This window comes from Artibeus jamaicensis, unplaced genomic scaffold (genome assembly GCF_021234435.1).
Source record: "Artibeus jamaicensis isolate MK-2021 breed Jamaican fruit bat unplaced genomic scaffold, CSHL_Jam_final contig_1028, whole genome shotgun sequence".
Taxonomy (NCBI): Eukaryota; Metazoa; Chordata; class Mammalia; order Chiroptera; family Phyllostomidae; genus Artibeus; species Artibeus jamaicensis.
In genome coordinates this window covers 3,512,716-3,524,524 of record NW_026521201.1, presented here as the reverse complement: position 1 = coordinate 3,524,524, position 11,809 = coordinate 3,512,716, and the positions used below count along the sequence as shown (strand labels likewise).

Below are 11,809 nucleotides of genomic sequence, written 5' to 3'. Positions count from 1 at the left end.
AAAATAGGAGTCATAATAAGGTGAAAAACCTAAAAAGTGGAAACCAACCTAGAATCATGAAACAAGGACATTAAAACAGATATTATAATTGTATTTTATGTCTTCAAAAATCTATAGGAAATATCAATCCTGTCAAGTAGAGAAACAGATGATATTTAAGTTCCTAGAGATGAAAACCACACTGCTTGAAATGAAAAATACTAGATGGAATTAATGACAGGTTAGACATTGAAGAAGAAAAGATTAATAAAATTGAAGGCATAAAAAATGAAATGATCCAAAATGAATCAAAGGGAGAGAAAATAATTTTAAAAACAAACAGAATCATCCAAGTAACCTAATATATGTGTACTTGGAGTCTTTGATGGAGGGGAAGGAACAGAAAAAAAAATGTGAAAATAATGGCTGAAATTTTTTCAAATTTGAGGAAAACTATAAAGTCACAAATCCAAGAAGCTCAATAAATCCAAACATAAAGAAAACTACAAGGAAATCCTAATCAAATAACTGGAAAACAGTGTCAAGGAAATCTTAAAAGCAACCAATGAAATGCCCATTGGGTACTGGAAATTTCATGGGAAACACTTTGTAAAGTATATGACTGGCTAGCCACTATACTATACAACTGAAACTAATACAAAATAACTAAATATGAGCTATAATTTAAATGTAATTTTAAATTAAAAAATTAAAGACCATAACTAGAAAAACTTAGCAGCCAAAGGTGGGATGGTGGGGGACACATATTATACAAAGAAACAAAAGTAAGAATGAGAGCAGATTTTCTTCCTAGAAAAATATTGCAAATGAGAGGACAGTGAATCAACATCTTTAAAATGCTGAAATAAAACACTATTTATATAGAATTCTATATCATAACTAAAATATATTTTTTAGACAAAAAGTCAAAATAATATCATTTTCAATCAACAAGAGCTGAAAGAATTTATCCCTAATGGACTATAAGAAATATATATTTTTTTTTAATGTTTTTTTTTTTTTGAGAGAGAGAGGGGAAGGGAAGGAGAAAAAGTGGGAGAGAAATATCAATGTATGGTTGCCTCTCATGCATCCCCTGCCAGGAACTGGCCTGCAACCCAGGCATGTGCCCTGACTGGGAATCGAACCGTGATACTCTGGTTCACAGGCCTGCGCTCAATCCACTGAGCTACGCCAGCCAGGGCTACAAGAAATATTAAAGTAAGTCTTTTGGGCAGAAGAAAAATGATATCCTAGAGAAGTATAAATCTATCTAGAGAAAGGAACAGCACCAGAAATGGTAAATATGTTGGTAAATATATGATTTTTAACTTATTTAAATTTCTTTAAAAGATAATTGACTGATTAAACACAATAACAATGTACTGTATAGTTTATAACAATATATGTAGAAATAATATGTATGATAGCAATAGCATAAAATCTAGGAGGAGAGAAATGTTGCAAAGTTCTTACACTATATGTAAAGTAATATAATATCATTTGGAAGGTAGAGTATGTTAAATTAAAAATGTACCCTATAAACTCTAAAGCAATCACTAAAAAAAACTAAAAAAGTTATACTTAACAAGCAAACAAATGAGTTAAATGGAATCCTGAAAAATGCTCAGCCCAAAGTAAGGCAGAAAAAGGGGAAAATACAGCAAAGCAAACAAACAGTAAGATGCTAGATTTAAACCTGTTTAATGTGACTATTAATTGTAAATATTCTAAATATGTGCATTATCAGATAGAGATTGTCATATTGGATTATAAAGCATGACTCAATGTATACTGTCTGGAAGAAAACCACTGTAAATATGAAAATACAAGTACAGTTAAAAATAAATCAAAATAAACCTGGAATGTCTATATTGATACCAGAAAAAATAAATTTCTAAGGAAGGAATAAAGAATAAAAACCTTCACATAATAATGGGAAAAGGACAACTAATTAAGAGGACATAACAATAATAAATAAGTATGCACTTGAAATTAGAATTTCACAAAACATGAAGGAAAATTGATACAACTACAATTAAAAATAGATAAATCTATAATTACAGTAATAGATTTCAATATTCTCTCTCAACAATTATAGAACAAGTAGGCTGAAAATCAATAAGACTCGAGAAGATCTGAAGAACACTCTCAACCTGACCTAGCTGACATTTATAAAACTGTCCTTCCAAAAATAGCAGAATACCCCTTATTTTCAATGGTACATGCTACATACACCAAGATAGATTACATTATGGACCAGAAAACAAATCTCAAAAGGATTTTGATGATATAAAGTATACTCTCTTTCCTTCAAGTGGGATCTGGTAGTGTGTTTCTAAGTCTTCCACACCTGGTGGCTTTATGGACTTGACTATCTTTTTTAGTCTCTGGCCTGCTCTTCTATATGAACGTGCTCAGCACAGCTTTCCTCCTGAGGGCCATCTTTCCTACATGCCGCCCAAATGGAATTTGAGCTTTAGTTACTGGATGCTTGGCAAGTGAGACAGAAGTCATGGGGATATTGGCATTAGTTTTGTTCCAGTTAGGATGTGAAAGTATGCAGAGAAGCTGAGTTCTCCCAACTTCCATTCTTTTAAGCTACCTAATACTTAAGGAATCAAGAAACTGCTGCAGGAGACTCAAATTTGTAGGGGCCAACTTTCACAACCATTTATAGCACATTTATCTGAAATGGCTTGTATTCCTCTCTTCAGTGTCACTCCTGTAGCTTGTATACACTGACTAAGATAGTTAAACATGCTCTTCTTAGAGCCAGGTGGTTTGGATGACAGGGAAGATGTTTTTCTGTCTTGAGTCAAAGGTAAGTCCAAACTCCAACACCTTTTGCCTGAAGGCCACCCTTAATCTTTGCACTCTGTATTTTCCCACTTTGCTGGAAAGCCAAAAAAAAAAAGTATGTTCTTTGGCCACCATATAATTAGAAATCAGTAACAGAAAATTCCCCAAATGTTTGCAAACTAAATAACCAAATAATCCATGTGTAGAAGAGTAAATCCAAAGGAAAATTAAGACATAATAAGACATAATTTATATTGAAGAAATTCAAAGGACACAAATAGCTTTAAAAAAATTTGACAAAGAGCAAAATTGAAGGACTTCTTAATTTTAAGACTACCATCCTTCCCATTGCCCAATATGCCAAGAAGAAAGGTTAAGGGGAGGAAGGCGACATTGGCCCCTGCTGTTGTAGAGAAGCAGGAGGCCAAGAAGATGGTAAATCCTGTTTGAAAAAAGTCCCAAATTTCAGGAACATCTATAAAGGATACACGGAGAAAACCAAAAAGGGGTAGGATCAAGGGTGGGAAGTGGGGATGGCTAGGGTTGGGGGGGATGGAGACAACTGTGATTGAACAACAATTTTTTTTTAAAGTTTAAAAAAAAGGCCCAAGAATTTTGGTATTGGACAGGATATCCAGCTCAAAGAGGCCTTCCCCACCTTGTCAAATTCAGCTACATTCACCTACAGTGGCAAAGGGCTATTCTGCATAAGTGCGTGAAAGTGCCTCCTGCTATTAACCAGTTCATCCAGGTGTTGGGCCACCCAACCCATCTGCTAAAGCTGGCCCATTAGGACAGACCAGAGACCAAGCAAGAGAAGAAGCAGAGATTGTTGGTCCAGGCTGAGAAAAAAGCTGCTGGTAGAAGGGATATGCCTACCAAGAGGCCACCTGTCCTTCAAGCAAGGGTTAACACTATCACCAGCTTTGTGGAGATCAAGAAGGCTCAGCTAGTAGTGATTGCACAGGATGAGGATCCCATCAAGCTGCCTGCCTGCTGTGTGCTGTATGATGGGGGTTCCCTACTCCATTATCAAGGGGAAGGTGGGGCTGGAGTGTTTAGTCCAGGGGTGTCAAACTCATTTTCCCCAGGGGCCACATTAGCCTCGAGGTTGCCTTCAAAGGGCTGAATGTAATTTCCAGATTGTATAAATGTAACTACTCCTTAACTAGGGGCAAGGGGCAAGGAGCTCGGAGCTTGGCATTTCTGCAGGGTAGAAACAAGGTGGTGGGCCAGATAAAACAAGGTGGAGGGCCAGATTCAGCCCTTGGGCCATGTGTTTCTCACTTGTGGTCTAGTCTATAGGAAGACCTGCACCATCATAGCCTTAACACAGGATTAATTCAGAAGACCAAGGATGGAAGCTATCCAAACCAATTACAAGACAGATGTGATGAGATTGGCCACCACTGGGGAGGAAACACCCTAGGCCCAAAGTTGAAGGCTCATGTTGCCAGGCTGGAAAAGACCAAAGCTAGAGAACTGGCCACCAAACTGGGCTAAGTGTACAATGTTTTCTCTACATAAAAGAAATATTAGGATGAGACTTTCAAGATGGCGACGGAGTAGGATGGAGCAGATTCCAGTTCCTTGTACACAAGGGAGAGAAACCTGTCTGATCGGTGATCGGCGGAGGAGAAGCCAGCAAGCCAGCAGTTGCCCAGCATATATGAAAATAAGGGACCAGAAATCTTGAAGGCCACAGAGGAACCAGATGGTAGGGAGACAGCAGCGGTACAGTAGAGTCCGGGGAATGGAGCAAAGAGAGGAACAGCAGGGATTTCGGCCAGTGCATGGTTCAGGGGACCAGCGCCCAGTGCGCAGTGTATCTGGGCGAATGCCTAACGCACCTGGGCCAACGTTCAGCATCTGGACTGGTTCCCTGTGCTGCTCCCTCCCTAGGATTTTTTGGCCGGGGCCTGTCAGGGTACCCAAACAAAGACAGGAGCAGAAGGGATTTCAGCCAGTGCATAGTTCGGGGGATCAGTACACACCACGCAGCGTTCCATGATGTGCGCACAGAGTTTCTAGGTGGATGCCCAGTCCTCAGATTGGCCCGCGGCTTTCGGTTCATCTCCCTCAGACTATTTGGAAGCCCCGGGCCTGCCGAGGGGTCCTGGGGTAAGAGCTGAGATCCTCAACTCCCTCCCTTTCTGGCCTAGCAAGGTTGGGTGCCAGGAGAGACTTGTTTGCTAGAGTTTGCAGAGAGGGTGCTGAGGACAAAGGGCCCGAACTGAGGACTCTGTGGTTGCCAGCCCTGGAGATCTGATAGGTACAGTGTGGGGCTCTGACTCCAAGAGACACAACTGCCCGGTCTGCTCCACACCCAGCCTGGCAGCGAACCCGAGGTTGGGCAGAGGGCCTGGAGCTTCCCCACAGAATGGGGGCAGGTCTGTGCTCTATCCTGTGGGAACCAGGCAACTTGGCTGGCGCAGGCGCCCGCACACCCGGCAACCAACCCAAGGTGGTAACCCCTGGGAAAAGAGCGCTGTGAGGAAGTCCTAGTTCCCCATTGTAGGGAGCTGGGGAGAGGCGCCAATGGTCTGGCTCCTGAGAGAGGGCTGGCAGAAAAATCACAATAATTGACCCTCAGCCAGCTGCAGCCAGAAAAACTGGTTCGGCTAGTTTGAAACCAATAAGCGACGTTTCTTTTTTGTTGTTTTTGTTTTTTTTCTTTATTTTATTTTTTCTTTTTATTCTTTTTCTACTTTTTTCTTTTTTCCTTTGCTTTTCTTTATCTTTTTGCTTTTTAAAATTAATCTGCTATTTCTTTTAAATTTTATTACTGTTTTATCTTTTGATACTTTTGTCCTCTTTTTTTGGATTTTCTGTTTTATTCCTTCTTCTTTTCTTTCCAAACTTAATGCCTTTTCCTCCATTCCCCTACCTTTTTTTTCTTCCTTTTATTTCTTTCCTTGTCTTTTCTTTTTTTTTACCCACAAGAGACACAAACAACTTGAAAATATGAAAAGACCAGAGCTGGACCCATAGAAGAGGCCTCTGAACAGTAGAGTCAGAGAGACAAATTGCACTTTGCTGTAGGAGAGAAGCCACAAATTGCTGCATATTTGAGTAGGTGGAAGCAGAGAATGACAGGATAACCAAAAGAGACTGCACCCCTGATTTTCACAGGCATTCCACCACAGAAGTTCACACCATAAACCCAGGAAGTCAGAACAGATTAAGCTAAGAAGCTGAGGCTAACAAGGAGAGTCTCACAAACAATGGGAAGACAAAGAAACAATCCCCAAATGAAAGGAAAGGAGGAACCTTCAGAAGGAATGTTAGATGAAATAGAGGCAAGTCAACTATCAGATATTGAATTCAAAGCACTGGTTATCAGGAAGTTCAAAGACCTCACAATGAGCTACCAGAAACTACAGGGGAGCTACAATGATCTTACCGCAAACTATATCAAAATGAAAAAGGAAATGGAAACGATCAGCGAGGGCCAAGAGGAAATGAAGAATACAATTTCTGAATGAAAGAACACAGTACAAAGTATTAAAAGTAGAGTTGATGAGACAGAAGATTGGATTAGTGAGTTGGAGGTCAAAGTAGAAAGCATCTCACAGAAAGAACAGGAAAGGGAAAAGAGGCTCAGAAAGAATGAAGAGGGATTAAGAGAAATGCAAGACAATATGAAATGTAATAATATCCGAATAATAGGAATACCAGAAGAGGGAAGAAAAAGAACAAGGGATGGAAAAGGTATTTGAAAGAGTAATGACAGAAAATTTCCCTAATTTGATGAGAGAAAAAGTCACACAAATCCAGGAATCACAGAGAGTCCCAATCAAGAGGAACCCAAAGAGGCCCACTTCAAGACAGACACATCATCATCAAAATGGCAAAATTCCAAGACAAAGAGAGAATCTTAAAGGCAGCAAGGGAGAAAAAAGAAGTAACATACAAGGGAGCCCCAATAAGGTTAGCTACTGACTTCTCAATGGAAACACTCCAAGCAAGAAGAGAATGGCAAGAAATATTCCAAGTAATGAGAACCAGAGGCCTACAACCAAGGCTATTTTACCCAGCAAGGCTCTCAATCAAGATAGAAGGCCAAATAAAGAGCTTCTATGACAAAAAGAAGTCTAAAAGAATACGCCAAACCAGCTCTACAAGAAATACTAAAAGGACTGCTTTAAGGGAAGGAAGGAAAAGAGGGACACAGAGAGGAGCACAGGTACAAAAATGGCAATGAATAAGTACCTATAAATAATAACAACCTTAAATGTAAATGGATTAAATGCTCCAATCAAAAGACACAGAAGAGCTCAATGGATAAGAAAGCATGACCCACACATATGCTGCCTACAAGAGACCCACCTCAGGACAAAAGACCATCACAGACTAAAAGTGAAGGGCTGGAAACAAGTTTTCCAAGCAAATGGACAAGAACAAAAAGCTGGGGTAGCAATTCTGATATCGGACAAAATAGACTCCAAAAAAAGGGCCATAAAGAGAGACCCAGAAGGTCACTTCATAATACTCAAGGGAAGAATCCACCAAGAAGACATTAACATCGTAAATATGTATGCGCCCAACATTGGAGCACCCGAATATATAAAGAAAATCTCAGAGGACTTCAGGAAAGATATTGACAGCAACACAATTATAGTAGGGGATTTTAACACCCCACTATCAAAAATGGACAGATCTTTCAAACAAAATATCAACAAAGATATTGCGGCATTAAACAACACCCTTGATGAAATGAACTTAACTGATATATACAAAGCCCTTCATCCCAAAGAAGCTAAATACACATTCTTTTCAAATGCACATGGAACATTCTCAAAGATAGACCACATGATAGGACACAAAATGAGCCTCACCAAATTCAAGAATATTAAAATTATACCAAGCATTTTCTCTGACCACAAGGTACTGAAATTGGAAACCAACCCCAAAGGAAAAAACCCAAAACACCCAAAATCATGGAGACTGAATGGTATGCTATTAAACAATGAATGGGTCAAGAATGAAATTAGGGAAGAAATCAAAAAGTTTCTGGAAACAAATGAAAACGATCTCACAACAACCCCAAACTTATGGGACACAGCGAAGGCAGTCCTGAGAGGGAACTTTATAGCAATACAGGCCTACCTAAAGAAAACAGAAACATTTCAAACAAATGACCTTACTCTACGCCCGCAAGAACTCCAGGAACAACAACAAAAGCAGCCCAAAGCAAGAAGAAGGAAGGAAATAACCAAGATCAGAGAAGAACTAAATGCCAGAGAGACTAAAAGCACAATTCTATGGATCAATGAATCCAGGAGTTGGTTCTTTGAAAAGATAAACAAAACAGACAAGTCTTTAAGTAGGCTCATCAAGAAAAGAAGAAAGAAGACACGAATAAACACAATCAGAAATGAAAGAGGAGAGATTACAACTGATACCACAGAAATAGAAAGGGTTGTAAGAAATTACTATGAAGAACTAAATGCCAAGAAATTTGAAAACCTAGGGAAAATGGACACATTTCTAGAAAAATATAATCTCCCAAAACTCAATGAGAAAGAAGCAGAAAACCTGACTAGACCAATAACAGCAAAAGAAATTGAAGCAGTAATCAAAACACTCCCATCACACAAAAGCCCTGGACCAGATGGTTTCACAGGAGAATTCTACAAAGCACTGAAGGAAGAGCTAACCTTTTTTCTTCACAGAATATTCCAAAAAATCCAGAAGGATGGAAAACTCCCAAACTCCTTTTATGAAGCCAGCATCATCCTAATTCCAAAACCAGATAGAGACACAACAAAGAAAGAAAACCTCAGGCCAAATATCACTGATGAACATAGATGCTAAAATCCTCAACAAATTATTGGCATATTGCGTCCAACAATATATCCAAAAGATTATACACCATGACCAAGTGGGATTCATTCCAGGGATGCAAGGATGGTTCAAAATTCACAAATAGGTAAGTGTAATACATCACATAAACAAAAGCAAAGACAAGAACCACAGGATCATATCAATAGATGTGGAAAAAGCTTTTGATAAGGTACAACACCCATTTATGATAAAAACACTCAGCAAAGTGGGAATAGAGGGAGCATTCCTCAATATAATAAAGGCCATATATGAAAGACCTACAGCCAACATCATACTCAATGGGCAAAAAATAAAATCTTTTCCATTACTATCAGGGATAAGACAAGGATGTCCACATTCACCACTTCTATTCAATATAGTATTGGAAGTTTTAGCCACAGTGATCAGGCAAGAAAAGGAAATAAAAGGCATCCGAATTGGAAAGGAGGAAGCAAAACTGTCACTGTTTGCAGATGACATGATAGTGTACATGGAAAATCCTATAGACTCTACTCAAAAACTGTTTGAACTAATAAATGAATTTGGTAAAACAGCGGGTTACAAAGTCAATATCCAGAAATCAAAGGCATTTTTGTATATCAACAATGAATAAGCAGAAGCAGAAATCAAGGATAAAATCCCATTTGATATAGCAAAAAGAAAAATAAAATATCTGGGAATAAACCTAACTAAGGAGGTAAAAAACCTGTATGCAGAAAACTACACAGCCCTGAAGAAAGAAATCAAGGAAGACACAAACAAATGGAAACATATACCTTGTTCATGGATTGGAAGAATTAACATCATCAAAATGCCCATACTACCCAAAGCAATATACAGATTCAATGCAATACCTATTAAAGTGCCAATGGCCTATTTCACAGACATAGAACAAACACTTCAAAAATTTATATGGAACCATAAATGAGCCCAAATAGCAGCTTCTATTTTGAGAAAGAAGAACAAAGTAGGAGGAATCACAATACCTGATATCAAAGTGTATTAGAAGGCCACTGTAATCAAAACAGCCTGGTATTGGCATAAAAACAGGCACATAGACCAATGAAACAGAACAGAGACTCCAGAAATCAACCCAACTCTGTACAGTCAATTAATATTCAACAAAGGGGACAGTAACATAAAATGGACTAAAAATAGCCTTTTCAACAAATGGTGTTGGGAGAACTGGACAGTTACATACAAAAAAATGAAACTTGAGCACCAACTTACACCACACATCATAATAAATTCAAGGTGGATGATAGACTTAAATATAAACTGGGAAACCATTAAAATCGTAGAGGAAAACATTGGCAAGAAAATCTCAGATATTTCATGCACCAACTTTTTTACTGATATGTCACCTAGAGCAAGGGACATAAAGGAAAGAATAAACAAGTGGGATCTCATCAAAATAAAAAGCTTCTGCATGGCTAAAGAAAATAGTATTAAAATAAAAAGACAACTGACTGTATGGGAAGACATAATTGCCAGTCATACCTCAGACAAAGTTTTAATCTCCAAAATATACAAAGAACTTACACAACTCCACTCTAAGAAGACAAATAACCCAATTAAAAAATGGGAAAAGAACTTGAACAGACACTTCTCCAAGGAGGACATACAGAGGATCCAGAGACACATGAAAAGATGCTCAATATTCCTAGCCATCAGAGAGATGCAAATAAAAACCACAATGAGATACCACCTTATACCAGTCAGAATGGCTATCGTAAACAAAGCAACAAACAACAAATGTTGGAGAGGTTGTGGGGGAAAAGGGTCTCTAGTTCACTGTTGGTGGGAATGCAGACTGGTACAACCATTAAGAAAAACAGTATGGAATTTTCTAAGAAAACTAAAAATGGATCTGCCTTATGACCCAGCAATTCCATTGCTGGGACTATATCCTAAGAACCCTAAAATACCAATCCAAAAGAACCTATGCACCCAATGTTCATAGCATCACAATTTACAATAGCCAAGAGCTGTAAGCAACCTAGGTGCCCATCAGTAAATGAATAGATCAAAAAATTATGGTACATATACACAATGGAATTCTATGCAGCAGAAAGAAAGAAGGAGCTCCTACCCTTTGCAACAGCGTAGATGGAACTGGAAAGCATTCTGCTGAGTGAAATAAGCCAGGTGGTGAAAGACAAATACCATATGATCTCACCATTAACAGGAAGCTAAACAACAAAACAAGCAAGCAAGCAAAATAAAAACAATGACACTGAAATCGAGAACAGGGGGACAGCGACCAGAGGGGAGAAGGGAGGGAATTTCAGGGGAAAAAGGGGAAGGATTTACAGGAACTAGCATAAGGGACACATGGACAACAACTAAGGGAGGTGGAAAGAGAAGGGAGGTGGGGGGCACAGGAGGGTGGGCTGGGAAGGGAGTAAAAGAAAGAATACTGTAGTTGAAAAATAATATTAAAAATAAATTAATTATTAAAAAAAAGAAATAATAATTCCATCCTTCCACCATGGCCCTATTGAGGAACAGCAGCCATTTCTCTCCCCCATGGCCATGGGCCTCTAGAAGGGCCACAAAATGACAAAAAACATGTGCAAGCTGAGGCACAGCTACTGCTGCGGGTGTCTCACCAAGCACTCTAAGTTTGTGTGCGACCTGATCTGAGAGGTGTGTGGCTTTGCCCCCTATGAGCAGAGTGACATGGAGTTGCTCAAGGTCTCTAAAGACAAGAGGGCCCTGAAGTTCATAAAGAAAAGGGTGGGGACACAGATCCATGCCAAGAGGAAGAGAGAGGAGCTACACAACATCCTTGTAGCCACGAGGAAGGCAGCAGCCAAGAAGGACTGAACCCCACGCCCTCTGAGTAATAAAACCTGTTCAGGAAAGAACATAATAACTCCCTTTAAAAAATAAGAATAAAACTTACTATCTTGATTATAAGATTAGCTTTCTAGTAATTTTTCTGGATATTTTACATAAACATAGGAATATAGATCAATAGAATCGAATTGAGAGTCTAGAAATATCATTCATACATTTATGGCCAGCTGATTTTAGAGAAAGGTGCCAAAGAAATTTAAGAGGGGAAGGAATTGTCTTTTCAACAAATGGTTCTGAGACAATTTAATATTCATGAATAACTACATGGATTTAGATTTTTACCTCATGTCATACATAAAAAATAACTTTAAAAATTGATTAACTGAGCTACATCAAAATT

The 11,809-nt window shown here is 38.7% G+C and overlaps 2 pseudogenes; both read left to right on the top strand.

The window, feature by feature from the left end:
• The first annotated feature begins 3,138 nt into the window (after window positions 1-3,138).
• LOC119054854 (60S ribosomal protein L7a-like) lies at window positions 3,139-4,284 on the top strand (annotated as a pseudogene).
• A 6,852-nt stretch (window positions 4,285-11,136) lies between these two features.
• On the top strand, window positions 11,137-11,436 carry LOC119054875 (60S ribosomal protein L36-like; annotated as a pseudogene).
• The last annotated feature ends 373 nt before the right edge of the window (window positions 11,437-11,809 follow it).